The sequence below is a fragment of the Pezoporus wallicus genome, unplaced genomic scaffold (genome assembly GCF_028554395.1).
Source record: "Pezoporus wallicus isolate ANWC-B61680 ecotype Strahan unplaced genomic scaffold, APGP_CSIRO_Pwel_v1 contig_749, whole genome shotgun sequence".
Taxonomy (NCBI): domain Eukaryota; kingdom Metazoa; phylum Chordata; class Aves; order Psittaciformes; family Psittacidae; genus Pezoporus; species Pezoporus wallicus.
Genome location: NW_026641327.1, coordinates 6,582,727 through 6,604,191, shown reverse-complemented (window position 1 = coordinate 6,604,191; position 21,465 = coordinate 6,582,727). Strand labels below are relative to the sequence as shown.

The 21,465-nt window shown below is 37.0% G+C and overlaps 1 long non-coding RNA gene across 1 annotated transcript; it reads right to left on the bottom strand.

Annotated features, from left to right (window-relative positions):
* Positions 1–2,340: 2,340 nt before the first annotated feature.
* LOC130606616 (uncharacterized) lies at positions 2,341–13,918 on the bottom strand. Its single transcript, XR_008974029.1, has 4 exons — positions 13,791–13,918; positions 5,358–5,458; positions 4,823–4,867; positions 2,341–2,476 (listed from the first exon to the last, which is right to left on the bottom strand). It is a non-coding gene; the product is annotated as an uncharacterized LOC130606616 (long non-coding RNA).
* Positions 13,919–21,465: the final 7,547 nt, after the last annotated feature.

Below are 21,465 nucleotides of genomic sequence, written 5' to 3'. Positions count from 1 at the left end.
AGTGGATGAAGTGTTCCAGTACATCACCTATTAAGCATTCCTACTGATCTTCAGAAGAGCAGAGAAGTTCCAACAAAACATGGACATACGAATGTTTATATATATTCCAGTTAAACACTGACTCCTCTAATTTACAAATAGATATTGAGATAGAACACAAACGTCACACCTAGGATTTAGAAAGCCTGAAAGAATTTTCTCCTTAAAACCACAGAACTCCTATTATATTCCTGTTAAAAAAAGCATTCAAGTCAAAGCCTCCTTAAGTTAAGGGACCACTACTTGGGTGACATGCTCTAATCAGCATGCTCCAGTTTGCACATTCATGTAATATTGTCTTTCTGATGGGCAGAGATTTCTTAAGACAGATGGCACACTTACTGTTACTCCCGAGAACACATGCTAAAACTACTTTATTTTGCATATGCACAGATGATGGGCCAAGACAGACATTAACAGTTCTCACAAACCTTTGCACAAGAGGAGAAACAAAACACTGAAAGAAAGAGTCCAAGAGGATGTCCACTGAAGGACTATTTCTTCATCTACCACTCAGGTCCAAAATCCCACCAATCCTCACTCAAAACATCACTGACAACCAAAAAAATAATAAATAAATAGGGAGAGCAAAATACTCACCTCAGATGTTAAACTGACTATAGGCGATGTGTGGAACAAAGGACAGAGTTATTTGAAGACTGAAGACTGACTTGCTTATGAGAGGATCATTGGTATGGTAGAAGTTGTGTTGATGACATGGAAAAAAAGTCACCTTTACAAGCCCAATGTCAAAAAATCTCAAGGGATACTGACACATTAAAAAAAATAGAAGTCAAATCATCACTTCAGCCTGCACAAAAAAAAAATTAATAACAAAGGCCCCAGAATTATTATTAGCCTGATTAAGACCCAGATATTCCAGAAAGTAGATGGAAAGATGGCTGCTCCTGTAAATAAGCACCAGCTGCGAAAACCCTAGACTAAACCCAAAAAAAATGCAGCTCTGAAGTTGAATGACTCCATATGTTCTGGCATTGGTGGAAGAGTGCAGCAGGTGGCAATAATACAGGTGTTTCATTGTACAGCTTTGAGGGGTTTCTTTGGCAGCTTCAATCAAAGAAGCAACCAGTTGCTTACACTTACTGATGCCTAAAAAATACAAAGCAGTGATACATGACTAGCCAAGGAAGTCAGAAGGAGCTGACAGTTTAATAAACTGTTCTAATTCACGACAGCGCTACAAACGAATTTTGCATGGCCACCTTTATTAAGAACACTAAAGAACATGTTATTGCCAGGCAACAACCAGCATGGAAAATAATGTGATCATAGCAATACAGGAAAACTGAATACTTCAGTCTTCAGTTAGAAAAATTAATAACTACTATTTGTGGAAACAAAACTCTTCCAATAGAAAAACATGGGTAAATAAATCATACCAGAATTAAACGCAAGTATAATAATAGGTCTTGATTGTTGCCAGAGCCTTTACTACTTTCCCATGGCTTTTTGTCTCAAGAAAACATTAGCAGCTTTTCTCAAAGTAAAAGAAAATAGGAAAATAAAGTATTAAAAACACTTTTACAAATACCAGCAGAACTCACAAAATGTCATTAAAACATGCGCCAACTCTTTAGTATATTTCATTTTCTTATAATCTTTCTTTCTTCTTTCTCTGAAAAAAATCACATTCTATGTCCATACCCGTAACATCACTACCATTAGACAGCAAGTAATGAAAAGCAGTTCAGGAAGTATTATACCCATGCATGTTTGTTCATATTATCTATCTATTTTTATACAAATATACATATTTATGCTTTATATCACTGTTGTGTAATGGGAACTATATATGTCTTTGTAATAAGAATGCATTTAAAAGTGGGTAGACACAAGGCTCTAACAGGACCCTCCCTAGGAGTATGGGTAGACACAAGGCTCTAACAGGACCCTCCCTAGGAGTATAAAACTGCACTGGCTTTGAAATAATTGGAATTAGATGGTAACAGAATGACTTAACAAAACTGCCTATAACTGATAGTATTGGTGGAGCTTCCTTTAAAAAGTATGTGAGTTCACAGCAAAAACAGCCCATTGCAGTTGCATCACCTTTTGAAATCAAGTAGCAGAATTGGTCGCTCTAATACTTTATATTGTACTGCTACATATGCGATGACTGATGTATTAAGGGAACTGCATTTCGCTATTTGTTCTAAATTTCTGCTACTGGTATTTCATTGGTCTAGTTATCTCCCCCCAGGGACTTGCTGTTTAATCTCAATGCAACAGTTTCCCCACAAAAGTCATTGTGACCAAAAAAGTCACCCCTCAGAGCAGGAGGTTGGTTTGGAGTCAGCCAAGAGTCTCTCCCAACTTCTGTGCCTCTGTGCCCATTCTGCCTTCCTCGTATTAAAGCCAAGGTAGCCTCTATTCCCTCCACCATGCAGGCCATTACTTCAGATGATCACCAGCATTCCTATTTCAGAGGAAATTTTGTGAAAAAGCAATTATAACCCATAGCTTGTACTCTCATAGCAATAGGAGAAAGCAGTTGTGTCTACTTTGAAATTCAAAAAACACCAAGTTGTTATGAATGAACACACTATTGAAGTCTTTTCCAGGACATCTGTCTCTTTCTTCTTATTACAAAAAAAAAAAAAAAAAAAAAAAGGAAAAAAAAAAGAAAACCAAACAATGCCAATGTTTTAGGCTGAGGTGCCAGCTGTTCCTTATGTTCCAAAAACAATGCCAAACCTGCCACTGTGAGATTTATTACTGAGGTTTTGTGTAAAGTGGCAATTTGTTCCAGGGGGACAATTATTCCTATTAGGTTTTCTTCATTTTTCATTAGGTTTTACTCATTTTTATATGAGGTCACTCTTCTTATCATTACCTGTAGAGACTAGATATTTGGCATAATTATTCCATATTGTTTATTTTATAAAGCACATATTTATATTTTATAAAGCAAATATTTCTGTAACTGTAGCTATGTTTTCACCTGTGTTAGTTTTTTGAAGGGAGCAGAGCAATTGGCAAAGCCACTGTTTTTAGAGAAAAGCAGTTTGGTTAGGCAAAAGTTCAAGCCGTGTACAGGAGTGCCTCCCACCACAGTAGCAAGGCAAAACGTGTGACTTTGCAAGAAAAAGATCAATTTTCTTCCCATTTCTCCATCTTTATCTTCATGAATGACCAGCTCAGGTCTTCAAACACACCTTTGACCAATCCCATATCTCACATCCAACTTTGCTTCCTTCATCTCAGTTACAACACAAACATGGTGAGTTCTATGGAGAGTTAATTATCTAAGAGCAAGATCTTGCGGCCCTTTCACTATATCTATGTATGTATGTTCCACAGCAACTGTCAAATACATGGAACTAATCCCTAACAAGTCTCAAGTATCTATTCACAAGCAATCTGGTCACTCCATGAGTACATACTCCAAGAACCAGAATCTTATTTAGAGTAATATGAAACCCTACCAAAACTAAAGTTGCTAATTCTGGCTCCTGAATATTTTCACGCGTCCTGCTTTTTTTAAGAAAGACAGCTTCTGTAGCAATTTTTGGTTCTCAAGCTTCTTTCTACTGGACAAATTCATAACATTTCAGGAGTTTCCCAAGTGACCTGTCTTTCTAATTTCCACAATAAACGGCACTGTTTTTTGTATTTGGTCTGGCTGGGTTGAAGCTAATTTCCTTCAACAGTACCCAATGTGGAGCTGTGTTTTACATTCACAGCCAAAAAAATGTTGATAACACAACAGTGTTCTAGAAGCTGTCTAAAAGCACTTGCATAGCACGAAAGCCACCTCAGTTTTCTACTCTGCCACCTCAAGGGAGTAGGCTAGGGCTAGGCAAGAGGTTGTGAGGGGGCACAGCCGGGACAGCTGACTCAAGTTGATCAAATCAATGGTCCATACCATATAATATCATGCTGAGCCATAAAACTGGCAGAGGCCAGTTGTACCAAAGTAGCCTTTGCTCAAAGACTGGCTGGGCACTGGTCTGCCAGCAGGAGGTGGTAAGTGACACCTGGGGTTTGGGGTTTTTTCCCTTCATTTATTAAATTCTCTTTATCTCAGCCTTTACCTCTTGCTTTTGCCCATCCTGCTATGGGCAAGTGACTGCATGGGATTTTAACTGCTGGCCAGGGTCAATCCACCCCTTCTCAATTTTCAAATTGAGAGAATTGTTTTTTCCAGAGATCAAACCTGCAAGACTTCATGGAAATATCAGCTTAACAGACACTAACAGCTCATAAGTCAGTATTTGTCGGTGTACATTTCTCCGTAAAACACTGGGACAAGCTTAGGGTAAAAAAGCAAACGTTTATTTCAGCAGACACCTGATCCTGATCTGCACAGCTGTCTATGGTAAAAACTCAAACTACTGCTGTGACAGTCAGTAAATAGGCATCAGACCCTGGAATAAGTGGGGATAACACCAGCTCAAATCTTTGGAGGTCCTTCTGCTTAAATCCCAGGTTGTATCTAACCAATTTCAGGAAAGGACTTCTCACCTGAACTCATGACATGCAATGCTGTCACTGAAACAACTCAAGCTAGATAAGGAAACCATTTCAAGACTACCTATGTGAGGCTCTGTGATTAATATTTTCCATATTTGCTGCAGTATATCTCCTCACTTAAAATGTGAATATCTGAGAAACATTTGCTATGTCATACTTAAAACATCAAAACCATACTTAGCATTAGGATGAGTATATCAATATCAATACTATTTTCAACTTAGCATATATTATTCATACAGACTTCAATAAAAGGGTGACTATCACATGCAGTGCTTACTTTACTTACAATGCTTCCAAGAAAAGGGATCAAAACGGGATATCAGCATGTGTTCTGGAAAAAAAATAAAAAATAAAAGACAGATCCCACAATTGTCAGGTAAGTCACCATGACTTCTTTCTGGCTTCAGCATCTTTACATTATTTGTTATTTAAAATCAGGTTTTCCATCAGAAACTGCATACCTCTGGGCAGTGAAAATTTCAGGAGCTTTTTGGATTTATAGGCATACATATACCAACAATCATTTGAACAATCTCTTGCAGCAATAGAGCTTGGGGGGGTGGGGGTTGCTTTGTTTTGTTTTGGTTTTTTTTAAAAGACACACAAAAACATATCACAGGCTGCTTTTTACTTGTATTGTTTTTATAACTCTGTTACTAATTATAAGAAAGACATTTAAGAATAAGCTCAATTTTCTTCATCAAACACTAAGCTCTTAGTCTGCTGCAAAATGAAAATGCTTGACAGAAATATATTATTTCCTGAATGAGATATCTACAGCATGAGGAAAGGAATTATTTGGCATTTATAGATATATTTACCCCGGAAAACCAAATGCATCTTCCAGACCATCTATCACTTCTGTCCCCAGTGCAGAGACCAGCCTTCCTATTGCTCCATCTCTAGGTCAATAATAACATCCCTATCTGTAAAATAACCAAAAACTCCTGAAGATTGGGAGTCATATTTTAAATGCCATAAATAACATTAGCCCCTTGTCATCTTTTGCAAAGTATGTACTCCCATGCTGTAATAAGGGTGTTAATATTATGAAGCTATATAAAAATTAATTTTGCATTTTAAAGAGTTTAGTTGAAACAAACATACATAATGAGCCATATACTAAGCCTTTATCAGCTGATATGGAACAATTTCTTGCACTGGCAATAAACAAGCCAAGCAGTACGCATTTAATTACCTGTGATCCTGTTTGTTGCACATACTTCATTCTTTATTTACAAAAAAATCTACACATCAAATTAATTCGGGTTCATGATGCACTACACAAGCTAAATATGTAGAATATATACACATATACATAGTGTGCTGGTTTGATGTTCCTCTACACATATTTTAACTACTCAGACATGAATGAAATATAAAAATGTAATATAGTTTTAAACTAGCAAATAATTCTGCTTTAATTAGCTTTTCTGGTAACTCCTAGTGGTTTAATATCACATAAATATTGTTCCACAGCATTGTTTTTGAAAACTGGCAAAGCCTGACTGATTAAATTTCCCATAAAACCCCTCAGTATCAATTAAGTACAGAAAAATATGTTCAAGTCATTTAAAGTAAGAAAGGGCTACCCTAAGTGTGCTACATTATCTGACCTGTAGTGACTTTAACACACTGGTTTCTTCTGCAACCATGACATATAGTTGCTTCTTTCATGTCAATTATTTCCAACAGCTATGCAACTTGAAATCACATAAACTTCAGACAAGAAAAATCACACATGGAGGTCAAAAAGAGTATCTGATCCATAACATCATTATGGGTTCATACGAGTTCCTGATTGGGGAATTTGTAAAGAGGCAGCCAGTCTCAAGAACGACTAATGGATTCTATGTGAATTTTCACAAAATCACAGCAGGGTTGAGGCTGGAAGGCACCTCTGGAAATCATATGCTCCAGACTCCTGCTCAAGCAGAGCCACCTAGACACGGTTGCCCAAGACTATGTCCAGGTGGCTTTGGAATACCACCAATGATGGAGACTCCACAATACCCCCAAGCAACCTGCGCCAGTGTTTGATCATCCTCACAGTCAAAAAGCATCTCTTGATGTTCAGAGTGAGTCACCTGTGTTGCAGTTTGTGCCAGTTGCCTCTGATCCTGACACTGAAAAGAGCCTGACTCCATCCTCTTTTCACCCTCCTGTCAAGTATTTATATCCATTGCTAAGATTCCCCTGAGCCTTCTCTTCTGCAGGCTGAACAGTCCCAGCTCTCTCAGCCTTTCCTGTGAAATGCTCCAGTCCCTTAATCATCTTCTTGGACCTTCTTTGGGCTCTCACTAGTATGTCCATGTCTCTCTTGTACTGGGGAGCACAGAACTGGACCAAGCACTCTAGATGTGACCACATCACTGATAAATAAATTAGAAGGACAACCTTTGTGGACTTGCTGGCAATGTTTTTCCTAAGGCAGCCCAGGATATCATTAACCTTCATGGTAAGGACACTTTGCTGACCCATGTTCCACTTGGCATCCATCAGGGCCCCCACGTCATAATATAGTTCTGAGTCTGTACCTCAAATCCATCATAGGCAACCCTTTCATTATCATTCTGAGTCTCATTTCACCTCAATCCATAACATTTGTTGTTTCCATGGAACATTAAAGCTATATGTTCTTTTGCAAGCAACTAATACCATGATGTCTAGTCACTTAGTTGGGTAAGCACAGCAACGATTTACAACTTCAGTATTACTGACTAAATTTAGATCAATTTGGCACAAAATTTGGATCAATTTGGCACTAAAATGATCAACAATCCTGAAGTAGGCTACCAAATTCTGATCCTTCTAAATCATTAAAAGTGTGACAGCCAATTCCCCTATAGGACATTTATCTTAAGTCCTTGTTTTTTCCCTAAATTCCTTTAGTTCTATTATAGGAAATCAGAGGAGGTGTCAAACCCTGAGGTATTAATTAAAGTAAGACAAATAAGGGTAGCTATGATATGATGTCAGTTATTTAAGCCTAGTACTTTTGTTGCAAAAGCTTGGCTCTCTCAAGCTACTTGTCAACAAACTAACAAAGCAAGAAGCTCAGGAAATTGCTTTGCTTCCAAGCTTCTTTTGCACCACAAGTACTTGCACCCTATTTATAACATTGAATTAGGTAAATGATGTTATACTGAGTAGAGGCAGTAATATATTAGCTGAGAAGACTGGGCACAGAGGGAAAATAATTTTAACTTGCCAATCCTTGCTTCCAAACTTACTAACAGTTTTCTCAGGCATTTACTATCGTTTCTGAATCCAGCAAAGTTATAGATTACAAATTAAAATGATGGCCCACATTTTCTTCTTGACACGAAGCAGTGGTATTTCTAATCTATACAGAAAATGTTGGTATAAATTTACAGCATTTTGCAACTCATTTGGCAAAATACAGACCACGTTCTGAATCCCTCTTCTAAAAAGCAGTTTCTCATCCTTGAGTGGGCTGAAGATTTTAATTTTCATCTCCTCTGTTAATTAAGCACTAATGAAAATAAGTAGCAAAAAGCCAGATTTTGAGAGCTCTTCAGGAGCAATCACACACAGAACAGTTGATGAATGAAGTATTAATAATCTTTTAGTATAAAGCGGTAAAGAAAAAAAAAATGTTTTCTAAAATGTCAGCAAAACCAGCAAATACAACTGTATAGTTGCTTATACATACTAAAATCAACAGTATTGAGCATTTGGAAACCAGGAAAAGGCTTGAAAAGACATCTAAAAATATTTAAATGTCAGGGTGCAAATAAAAATAAATCTCCAGTGACTCCCTACATGGTAGACTAACAAAAGTACTGAAGTGTTACATGTGGTTCAATTGTGAAACATAAATGCAACCTGGTAAACACAGAAGTTGCACACAGAGAAAGCCATCATGTAGTCTTCCCATCATGTTGTCCACCAGAGCATTTGCGGCAAGTATTTATCTGCTGATACAACAGTTTCTTTTAAAAGCAGCAGTAGATTTACATTGAAGATTACAGTAGTTCTTAAAGTGATGTACACTTCACTTGACAACATGAGAGAAAAACATCACTCTAGGAATCACAGGAGTAAGTGGTAACACTCACTTTCACGAACAAAACCAATGACAGATCACTATGGTTTTCTATAAAACTAGAGGGAAACCAGCCAAGACAGATGTTACTACCAGAAAAAAAATATGCAATAAAACCCTTCACACCTATATATGTTTCCTTTCAAACTGCTTCTACTTTTTGGTCTTGGATGCTAGGCTTTCAGGTTGGGTTTTCTTCAGAGTTTGGGGAAAATATTTAGGCAAATTGGGTGAAAGGACAGAATACTTCAGTACCTAATTCCTTACTTAAGGCAGGGAGGCTGCAGATTGACATAAAAACCCAACCCCAACCAAAAAGCCTGTTGCTTTCACCTTAAGCCACTGCTTTAGAATATTATACCTCTGATTAAATGCTCAAAAGTATAGTTATTGGACACCAGTACACATTCTTCACACTGTAATCAAAAAGGTATTTACAATGGAAACTTATGCAGTTTAAGCATCAGAAACAGAAATGATGTTATTTATAAGTAGCAAGCTGCGACTATTTCATTTAGAAAACAAATACCTACAGCTAAAGAAAAGTTATACAAATTCTGTCATGCAGCTCCAGCTTAGTAAATACCTAATCGGCGTAATACATAGGCAAGCAAAAATTCCTTCTTATTTTAGTGCTTAAATTACAACTAGAATTTGCAGGAGAATGGCCAAAAGCTGGAAGTTAAACAGGCAAAGGAGCAAAAATATATAAGGACCCTCAACCAAAAAATTTAAACAAAGAATAGCAAAACTAGTTACATGAGGATTTCCCTGGTTTGCTTCTCTCTGTCAACTACAGAATTAATAGCATACGATTTGTATGACTTACGTGTACTTTGATTTACAAGATACTGTTGCTTTCCCAGCCACAGTAGCTTCACAAAAGCATTTCTTCTCTTTAGAAGAAACATACTTATATGCATACCTATGTACTATATACATACTCACACATATATATAGTTCAAAAGGTCATATACAACATCAACTTGCTAAAAGCCACTAGCACATTGACAATGTTAATAGTTTCTCTAAATCCCTTTAAGTTCTACATCACACTCTCCATGACAACATGACAATTCTGAAAAATCACATTTTATAAAAAAAAAAAAAAAAAAAAGGTCATTCCTCTGACATTTGGAATTCACAACCAGATTAGATTTAATTCTTTCTGCTCGTCTCTAAGGCCCAGTGTCTAACAGTCTGATTCAGGCCACTGCAGAGACAAGGTGCTGACACAAAATTCAATTCAGAATACAAACACAGAATTTATTCTAGCACATTAGTCTCTATAACCCCCTAGATATTCAAGTAAACCCTCACTGATCAGTTATATAACATTTGAATTCAAAAAATTTATATACATAGAAAACTGGAACAGACGTGACTGAGAGTTTCTACTGTAAATTCATGGGAATTCAGGCCTGGCCTTTAAAGATCTGTGATGTAGCCTCACCGTCAAGTAGACACGATTGAGTTTTATGCAGTTAATGAATTTGGACAATCGGTATATCAAACCATTCCCTCCTCCCTAAATTTTCCTTCCACCAGCAGCTATTGACAAAGTTATTGCAGAGATTAGAGCCATGCATTAATGAAGACACCATTACCTGATAACATAGCCATTAACATGTCTTAGTGTTAATTATTTTTGTCATTAGAAAATAATGGTCTACAGCTAAAAGCTTTAACAGGAAGATAGCAAAAATTACTGTTGTCTTTCATTAAGCATAAAACAAATGGAAAAATTTCACAGAATTTCATAGGGTTCAGATCCTGCAAAAGGGGTCCCAGTAGTGACTATTTTGCAGACTGCAGGGATGAATGATGCATAACTTATCTCTTTGCTATCAAATTTTAAAGACTAGTTCATAAATTTACCTAAAGGACCTGCATATATTCTAGGATGTTGTTAATGATCATAACTTCATATCATAGAATAAGGGCTTCTGAAGGGAAATTATTTCAACAGGTATTTATTTTGGTGGTGCATAATGCAATGCCAGCTGTCCTAAATGGGAGCCATTTGGGTGACTTCTATAGACTTTGGAATAGATCCTTAATTGTTTTGTTGTTATCATAGTGACTTTTATTCCACATGGCATTGCTGCAGGCCAAGCACACTAAAAAAAAAAAAAAAAAGCATACAGGGAACTTACCACAATGCAAATGGACACAAAAAAACAACAACCACAGTTAAGTGCTCAATTCAAAAAACATCAAGCCAGTAACAGAATCACCATCTTCTCAAAAAGCAGTACAGACAATCTACAATACTCAATAATTACAGATCAAGATGGAAGAAAAACCATTCAATTTCTGTTTCTACATCATGATCAATACTATACAGTTGAAGTCACACACTTTAAGCTAGCACATACAGTAAATCTGTGGAATACCACCATCATGTCACGTATTTGAATTTGGTCAAAAAAGTAACTGAAAGAGACAAACTGGCTATACTGTGTAACCCTGGGGTTTATCACTTCTTTTGGGGAAAAACATTCAGAATGTAAATTCCTGTAACCACTCAGATACTCCATATCACACACTCTGAAGCTAAGGGAACATTTATTTGAGAGGGAAAAAAAGAATCTTTAATATGTTTTTAACAAATCACTTCCTCTCCTCCTCCTTCCTCTCCCCACCCCACCCCCACCCTCCCCCATCTGATTTGTAGGCTTAGCTTTCAGGATCTCCTCACTTTCTTTTTTTCTTTTTTTTTTTAACTCTTTCGATTTGATGGCAGTTCTGGAGTTTCTGCTCTTTCCCAGAAGCTACCCATATATCAATACATCCATTCCAAAAAGTGCCTCAGAAACATCTATTCTGCAGGGGAAGAGTAAAATTGACATTTTAACAGTCTAGCATCAGCCCCGTAAGACAGATTTGACATGGCTTTGCACCCAGAGCATACATTTGCTTCCAGGCATTATCAGCATGAAACACACTGGCATGATATATTTGCCTGTCCTAGCCCTTTTGAAAAGCTATAAGAGAACATGAAAAGATTAGAACAGACCTAACCAGTCTCTAGGATTTTAACACAGGTCACAAATCCCTAATATCCATACCTTTGATGTAAGTTATAGACCAAAATTAACAATTTAGTGGGGTAGACAGACTAGGTGAATCCTGTGTCTAGAGGACAGCATGGTTTTGACAGCAATCACGAGGCTCTGCAGCCTGAACTTTAGACCAGAGGAAAGTGAAGATGGAATCAGCTAACCTGTGGTACAGAGGTGGCAAAAGGGAAAATACCGGATCTTCTTCCTAGAAGTACAAGAAGCCTTGATTTTTATGTCCTACTGAAGTGAAGCATGGTACAAGAGAAGTCCTTAAAGACAAAAAACAGGATAAGAAAGAAAGAAAACAGAGTTGAGATGGCAAGATTTAACTCCTAGTCTCCATGCTAGTACTAAAACTGGTTTGGCCAAAATCTTCCCTAAAATTACAGCCTTGGGTGGACACATAGAAAGTTTTTGTCTATGTCAATTCAACGTAAAATATACATTTCTGTGCACTTTATATATACAAACTATATTAAAAAAAAGTTTAAAAAATTAAAAAAAATAGTGGCACTAGAGTGCCATTTGTTTTTTTCTTTAATGTCAAAGACATGTCAGTAACAAGTCTGCATACCTGTGAAAACAAACTTTCCATTACATTCCAGCTATGTGATCAAGCTGTCACTGATTAGTTGGGAGAAGCCATTCCCTCATACTCTTACTATCCCAAATTTTCCCTCCTGTTCTCGAAACCAGACTGGCCACTAATTTCAGAAGAAGCACTTTTTGTGTGTGTGTTCTAAGAATCTAAGTTTGTTTCACTACACTGTCAATTTATGCATATTGATATTCAGGAAATCTTAGTGCCCTTCAAAACTTTAAACAGCAAGAGCTCTGTTATCTTTCTAGCAGTGTGGTAGGCTCTATTTCTGATGTTCAAAAGACAACTACTGTAAATAAAACTAATGCCAGAGGGTAGTGGGATTTTTTTGTGTCTTCTGACAACATCCTACCCACCTTTCCTCTGCTTGAAAAGTCAAGTCCTCAATTCCCAGTCTCTTACCATTTCAAGCTCTTTACCTTCCCTCGTATTTTGTTATATGTAATCTCTGCATTATGTCCAGGCAACCTTAAGTTTCTGAAAAATCCCTGTAGTTTTTTGCTTGACTTCAGAACAGATGCAGACACTTGGGAAAGTTTGCTAAAGACCCCCTGATCCACAAGTAGGGGTTGGACCTTATCACAGAGGGTTTTGATTAAACTTTAAACCTTTAGCACATATATAGAGACAAGACACATGACAGAACGAATGTAGCTGTGACGTCGGGGTTTTTTTTTTCCAGCCATTTTACTCTTTCCTAATTGACAAAAACCATTTCACTGACTTTGAACAGTCTCATTGTCTCAATAAATATAAATGGCTCATAGGCAGCAGTTAACAGTTATCATCAGAATGCTTAGTACTTTAAATAAAGAGAAAAAAAAAAAATCTACTATCAGTACTAATGGCTCCCAGCATTCTTACTGTTTATTGTCCAAATGCCTAATGGTCACATTACATGCACATCACATAACAAAATCTATTTATTTGCTAATCTAATTTGCTGCTGCAAAATATGACAAACATTTTTCCTAGATCTAATGGATTTTTAAGTCTTTTTCCACTTCTCCCTTCATTTGCAACTATTCAGGCCTTTATTCTACCTCTCTCAGTTACCACTTTGACTATGCTTTATTTATTTTTCTCTTATTTAAAGTTAGTCCTTCCTTACTACACAGCTAAGCCCAGTGGACAGCTTCATTTTCTTCCAGATGTTTATTCTGGACACAAAAGTGGTCCTTAAACCAGCTAAATGTAGTACCATTTAGTACAAGGACATTTCTGTAACTAATTAAACAAACCAGACCCTGAAAAGAATGCACTTTTTTTGACAGCATAATTCAGTCAGTGGGCAATATCAACATTAAAGGCACTGCAAAATGAAACGTGATTGATTCAAAATGCATGCTCTGTCTGTTCTTAAAAATCCACTTGTCCCAGAAGAAATTGTTTTGGTTTATAGTATAACACATAAATAGACTGAAAGAACATTGAAGGAGCCAATAATGCATCTTTCTGACCAGTACCTACACTGCCAAGGCTATGCATAGGGTGTTCTTCATGAATAGCAGTGATTTACTCACCTCCATTCTTCCAAGCACAACAAGAGCTGCTTTTCACCATTACTCTCCTGGAGAAGGATGGATGAAGTCAGTATAGAGAGAGGATTCCTTTCAACTGCAGTATTTGTGTCTTTATATTTGAATGGAAAAAAATCTCACTAGAAAGAAAAAAAAAACAAAAAACAAAAAACAAGGCAAAATCAAAGTTCTTCCAGCAACATCTATTAAGAACAGGTATTTCTTTTCATTTCTTCTGATTAAACAATAATAAAAAATAAAGGCAATTGGAAACATTCAGTGAACACTTGCAACAGGTGAAAACATCTGAAAACTCCCACATTATGACCCAAATTCAGCTCTCTCAGTCCTCACAGAAAGAAATAATTAAACTAATCATAAAAATTACTAACAACATCCATTCAATGGTTGCATTAGTTCTTCTCATAACAGAATTCATATCCCTCCATTAAGCCTGAGGTAGTTCACACTGCTCACTGAGACAGTGGTGATTCTGAAATTACTTCCTGCTGAATGATGGATGTATATAATGCAAAGAGGTGATCCAGGCTTTGATGTCTACTGCATCTATAATATGTCACAGCAGAAAATCAGATCAGTTTCATAGGCAAAAATGTATCTCAAGACATATCCTTTAATCAGGAAGCAAGTTACAGCTTCATGTTTAATACACTAAACATTCATAATAGAGCAGACATTAAAAAGAAGAAAAAAATATACCTTATTACCTTTTCCTGAGTAAGACTTAAAATTTTATAAGGCAAAATAAGGTACCTGAACGGGAAGAAACTGCTTCCACTGTGATGATTGATTTACCAAAGGTAGCAAAGAACATGTTTTTTTAACCATCAAACTGCTATCAGTTCTCATTATTTCGAAAACTGAAAACATTCTGTTGTAAAACTTTAAACATCTTCTTCTGTAAAATTTTACAATTTGGATATTGTATTTAGAAGTGGTCTTTTAAGGTTTTCCTTGCTCTGTAACACTAGCGCAGCTGTCTTAGTAGAAGATGAGCTTGGAGCTCCACCTTCAGGTATGAATATAAAGCTCTCACTGAGAAACGTGACAGGCCAACTAACCAAAGTTTTACCTTTAATCAAGAAAGAAAGGCGACAAGTTTATTGATTGCTGAAGGCAGAAAAAAAAAAAAAAAAAGGAGGGAAAAATCACAGTAACTCCAGACCCAGGAGCAGTATAGCTCTGCCTCTACCACACTGCACTTCAGCTAATGACACCCCCAGCATTATTGTCTTGGGTTTGGTGTTACACTACAGAGCTGTAGCTGGGATGGCATGGCTTTGTGTACTAGAACACCTGATGGGATGGACATACCTTGGGTATCTCTATGGAATCCCACTGCAGCCCAGCAAGAGCCTCAGATGTCTTCAAAAGCACAGCACAAATGACACTTAATTTTTCTTCTATACTGCAGTTGGGTTTTGAGCTTTTAGAATACAATATGTCTGAAGAGTCACAATTAAATGGTGTAGTGTTACCTGAAACATTGAGCCTAGATCTTCTCAGCAGAGAGTGGAACATGTCAATGCTTCTGCTCAGTTCACATGCTGCAAACCTTAACATTACAGTTTTGCCGTTTGATCAAATACTAGCTTTGTATTTCCTCAAATTAAATCCATTTGTATTAATTTAATTTATATTCTTATTACCCATGCAGCAAAACTGCTTGAGTCATTTTGTTAATAAAGATGATTAAACAAAGAGCTAAGAAACAGTTTGATACACAACACTAGCTCTGTTGGAAAGAAACAATAAAACCAAACTGGTGTTTTATACTATTGGACATAGTTGGTGCATGTTTCACAGTTGTGCTGCCTAAAACCAGATCTAACATCTCCCAAACCCCATTTTTTTAGCTGTCTGATGCTGTGCTCATGATGGGATAATCTTCCAGGTGCAAGACACTATTTACTTGTGCAGCTGACAACTGTATGGACTTGAGTGGTTTTGCAGCTTTAGAGTTCTGAAACTCAGTATTCATCATGAGTGATGTTAGCAAAGGTATTAACCCTGCTCATGGGTTTGGTAATGAAATGCAGTTACTGGAAAAGGACATGTGGCAGCTAGATGCTGCCTTGGTTTATGGCATTTAACAAAAATAGCATGACATTTTATGATTTTACCCTTTTATTATGCTACCAGTAGAGCAGACAAACAACTCTGGGCCTGTGGCCAAGACTGGCTAGGCCTTAGCACCATTTGTAAGGTGCTAGAATTTGTGTTCAGTACTTCTTCACCTTCCCAACATTTCTCTGCTCTCATGCACCATTTCAGAAAGGAACTCCACATCTATATGAAAAATACCCAGGTGAAAAGAAAGGCATCCTGCCTGAATACATTTTATATATAATTCACAGATGTTAAATTCAAAAGGGTCACCTAGTTATTATGCTCTTTCTTTTGTTAAGATCTTCTGCTTTAGAATAGGGAGTTTCCAAACTTACAGACTTAAAAAAGGACAGAGAAGTGAACAGATGCAGAGAATACAAAAGGAAAGATATAGTCAAACACCAAACAAGTGTAACCAATAGAAGGAACCTTTAACTAAACACAGATTGAGGCTGTACAGATGAATATTTAAAAGGTGTAATTTCAAATTGCAGTGGCAGGTGACGAGAGCATAGAAAAGACTTCTCTTGACCATGCTGAAAACAATGACACCCAGAATCAATGCTGGTTTTTTCAATTCTATACTGCTACTCAACCAGCAAAGGAAGGAGAAAAATATAGGTTCTCCTCACATTTCCCAAAGGAAATATACTTTTGAACAAAAGACATGGGACCAAAAGGGAAAATGTCTTCTCAGCTCACTCATTTCTATAGCACTTGTTTAATTTATTTAAGCCGCTTAATTAATGAGGTATCCTAGGGATACACCTGTGGAATTTCAGTGTCAAGCTATTTTAACACCTGAGCATTGTTACTGACTAAATATCACAAAAGAATAAACAGTGGAAATGGAAGACAAGAAGTATAAGACATAATGAAACCTGCAGGAATCTGTGCAGAGTGAGTAAAATTTGAGTCAAAGGAGTGCCCCAGACCTCAAGTTAGAAGAGTGACGAACATATTCAACAGAAAAATAGCCTAAACTGAGAAAAGACCCCACCAGCTTGAATGACCTAAAGCAAAAATTCAAGACTGTACATTAGGGGACCAACAAGGAACAAAAGGAAATAGGACTGAAGTGGTAAGAGAATCTGTGAAAATTCTTATACTAACACAACCCAATGACCAAAGAAAATAACACTCAGCAACTAAAAAGTCAGTAATGAGTTTATGGTATGGACAAACCAAAAGGAGGGATAGGCAATCAACAGCCAACTAGAAGCACAGTAGGCATTCAATAAGTGAGCAGGAAAAGTAGACAGCTGGGATAGGGTTGCAAAATTGCAATGGAGAACAGGCAACAGTGAAAATAAATCATATGTAAGTAGGTCTTAGAGCTGTAGTAATTTTTAATTTTTAAATTGCAGATTAAATATATTAACAATTTGAAGGCAAAACCTCTGTCAGTTACAGAATAAAACCTTCGAAGAAGCTGGTCTTGACTTTTATCAAGTGATGGATATGAGCTGTAGAACTAGAAGCAGAATGTTGCACATTAAGGTAATTTCTTCTTTCCAATCTTTCCTTCTTTTTCATATTTAGTATACAGTACAGGTCCTCCTAATTAATTGCAAATTGCTTCCTAAATTACTTTGTGCATAATTTGCTGACAGATAAAAAGAAACTATTAAGATATTTAAGTGATGCACAGAAAAAAACCACCTTGCATACCCTGGAATCACAGTCTTTTCTGTCATGTGCTAAAATACAAACTCTTTCCAATTTAGTGCAGCAACAAAGTCAGTGTTCTGAAAACAAGTTGGAAGACTTAGGCCCAGGTGAACTAGAATTGTAGATGATATACAGCCTTCAAGTCAGCAAAAGACTGAAATTATAATCAAACAGCTTTCCTACTGCAAGTATGAAAAATCATTCCAATATACTGAAGAGTCAACAAATAGACCATATAAATTCTGGATCCAAATTGGGATTTCTCTATTTTTCATTTTGTCTGAGAAGTTTCTTTAAATATTATTGTTTAGACCTTGTGGGGAATTACACATGCATTCATTCTTGCTATACATGGTCTTCTGCAAACGTACTTTTAATTAACAAATATATCTGTTCAACTTCTTTCAGAGTTGAATGACTTCCAAAATAGGCATTTAGAAGTTTTATTTATGAAAATAATCTTATTATACAATGCACCATTACTTATAAATAAGCTTTATTGTACAGATGAACATTTTCTTTTGAAATCTGTACAGAATCTTCCTACCTGCTGTGCCTTATTACAGAAACTAAGATTATCATGGAAACAAACAAAAACCAAGTTGTCTTTTCAAGTGTGTAGAACCTGTCCTCAAAAAATGCAAAGATTTTTTCTGGAATACTGTTGACTCGACTTTCCTCCACCCTTTGCAAATTTCTGATCAATTTGCATATTGATATGAAATCACCAACTTAGCACTAAAGGAGTGTGTAATGTCTGTATGGCATGAAAAGTGCAGCACACCAACCTAAGTGATGGAATTGTAGCAAACCATTACATGACATACTGAATAAACACTGAAGATCATGCCAAAATATAAACTACTCCACCTGAGTACAACATAGCAGTCCAGCTGGGTCTACCAGATGCTCTCTGGTAGATTCACTAGAAGCAGTATCACTGTTCTTCCACTGGTCAAACTGTTACAACTGCCTCCTTCTTACCTTATCCCTCTTCCTTTCTAATACAAATACTGAAATCATCCAATACCCTTTCATGCAAAGCAGCTATTCTGCATAGGTAAAACATTTTCCCAGACTAACAGGTCTGGGAAAAACAAATTTATCTGGAGTGAAGACCAGATGCATCACATTGGCAATCACCAAAGTTATTGTTTTATAGACAGAAGAACCATATAAGGAACAATGAAGAACCATAGGTATCATACAATGCCAAAACATCATCTGGGGGCCTTTGTTCATGGACTTGTCAATAATTTAAAAGATCCCTCATCCGAACAGAGCTTTCTGCCTAACTATGCTTCTGCTAATGCAGTTACTGAATGTGTTAACACTGAAACACCAGCGCAACCATTTTCCCTTAGAGAGAAAATTATTTCCCTGCAGTCATGTCTGAGAGCTGGTGGTTGGAAACTGCTTCGTCAGCCCACTACAATAAGAGAGGATTTGATTTAGATGTTAGAAGGAGCAGCAGATATGCCCTTAAAGCAACTGCCAGTGACTGACTACACGGAAAGAAAAACAATTTAGTTTTCATTCATTTGTATTTTGATACATCCATATTTGAGTGGTACACCCCAACTGCATAGCCTATTTGAATACAAAACCCCTGGTGGAAGCAGTCAGCATCAGCCATTTTCACTTTGCGTAGTCTATTTATCCATACACTTTACCAGGCAGCACAAAATCTATAGTCTTATATGGCTAAAATCAGTGAAAACTCCGATCAGAATGCTAACTCCAAAACAGAAACATTATGTAGACATGAGCAACATATTGGGAGACTTGTGAAGATGCATTTGACAAGTTAGCTACTTTGAGCTAGCTTTGCGAGCCATACTAAGCCTTGTACCTTAGCCTGAGATGCCCATCAGTTAGCCTGAGTGACTGCTGTATAAACTAGAAATATTTAAAAACATAAGAGAACATTCTGATATGTGCTGATCCTGGACACAGTTCCTAGATACATGTACCTAAGTGTGCTCTGGTGGGCATCAAGAAAGTGAGCATTCCTACCTGTCAAAACAAAATGAATAGTTCTAGTTTTTCACACAAGATATAAGGAGCCACAGCAGTGGTTTGAAAGTGAACTTTTCTCTCCACAGATGGGATCTGAGCACTGTTCCATGGGGTCAAAACCCAAAAGGAGACATTTAGAATGAATCTTCCTCTCCTTGGGACCAACTACCAAGTTCGTGACACCCTTGTACTGAATAAAGGTGAAATGACACCAACCAAACAGTTTTATGATTTATTAATACAAAATACAAGGCATGTGGTTTAGATATAATAACAATTATTCTTTTAACTGGACAAGTAAGTCCTGTGCCATGCATTTTTACTTAGATACTCAATGAAAAAGAGAGGAGAGGAGGAGAGAGAAAAATATCACCACCCATTCATCCAGCAATGTCTTGTTGGTCCTCTTCACCCAGTGCATCATTGGTGGTAGGAGCTCTCCCTCTGACCTGAACCCTGCATTTTTATGTACAAGTTCTTTTGCAGTTTTATCCATAATTTGCATATGAAGCATATGATGGGCTCATATGTTTATGAGTGTTTAGTGAACACCTGTGCAGTTCCAAAGAGGTCAAAACAATCCTATCTGCACAGTGTCAGAGCTAACGTCTTTGTTATTTGCTTTTGTTAAGCTCAAGGCCTCTCATGGTCAAATGCAAATGGTGCTGGTTCTGATACCAGGGTAGACTTCATTATATTGCATTGTTCAGAATACAGCAATTTAGCTTAAAAACTATTGACAAAAAGCTGTGCTAAATCTAAAAGTGGTCTTGAATCGTGCTTCATTGCTTTGCTTTATCTTCTGCCTTTTGATATCTAAATTCCCCTTCTTCTTCAATCTCTGCCCCCTTCCCCACCCCCCCCCCCTTTTTTTTGGCCTCCTATCTATACAAACATTTCTCAAGACCTCATTTGAATCTTGCTAACTTCTAACTCTTGGCCTTAATAACAGCCCACATCAATAAATCTGATTGTGCAAATTTACCTAAAGCATTACAGCATGAGAAGTATTTCCTTTTAACATTGTAAACATCATCTTCCTTTGATATTTCACTAAAAAAGCATCAACAAAGCATCTTTTTCTTGTTTATTATTGGAGTCAGTCTCTCACTTTCTGTTCTCAGGGAGTGCAAAGGGGCTTTCAGAGTGATTAACCTGCCTATGCACCATTCCTTTTATCTATCTCAGTTGATAGCATGGGTCCTCTTTCTACTTTGAAGGGGTAGAAATTAAACCATATTCAAATCTGCAGGTGGTTTCTTACCTGAATTCCTCTGAAAATTCTGAGACTCCCCCAGTTTCTCCACATACTGTGCTGTTTTAACTACAGCTGGACAAGTAGCTCTTCTAATCAGCAAGCCAGAACAGAATGTTATTCCAGCATGGGATTTGCCTTTTCACTGCCCTGCACAACCTTAATGTATCCCCTTTCATGAATCTCCCTTCTAAAACAGGTGAGCCTACTCTCATTCACATCATTTAACAAGGATGATTACTACTTAAATGATTTGCATCACTTCCTCCAAAACTCAATCTGTAGCATCAGGAAAGGTACCAGTACAAAGAGTATTCCCACTGCAACTGTGTTCATAATACTTCTAGAAATTGAGACTATTTTCTTTTCTGGCTTATCCACTGTGCTTATTGCTGTATTCTATCTCCTTCCTCAGACCAGTCAGGACTCCGCTTTTTTTGACAATGTGTGAGCAACTAGCAGAAATCCTTTGCAAAATGCTCACATTGATGTTCAAGTCTATCAGCTGACATTGTTCATTTACCATAGCACAGGAAGACATATGGATCGATCATTTCTACTTTTTTCTTTTTTTTTTTTTTTTCCTCCTCTTTCCACAA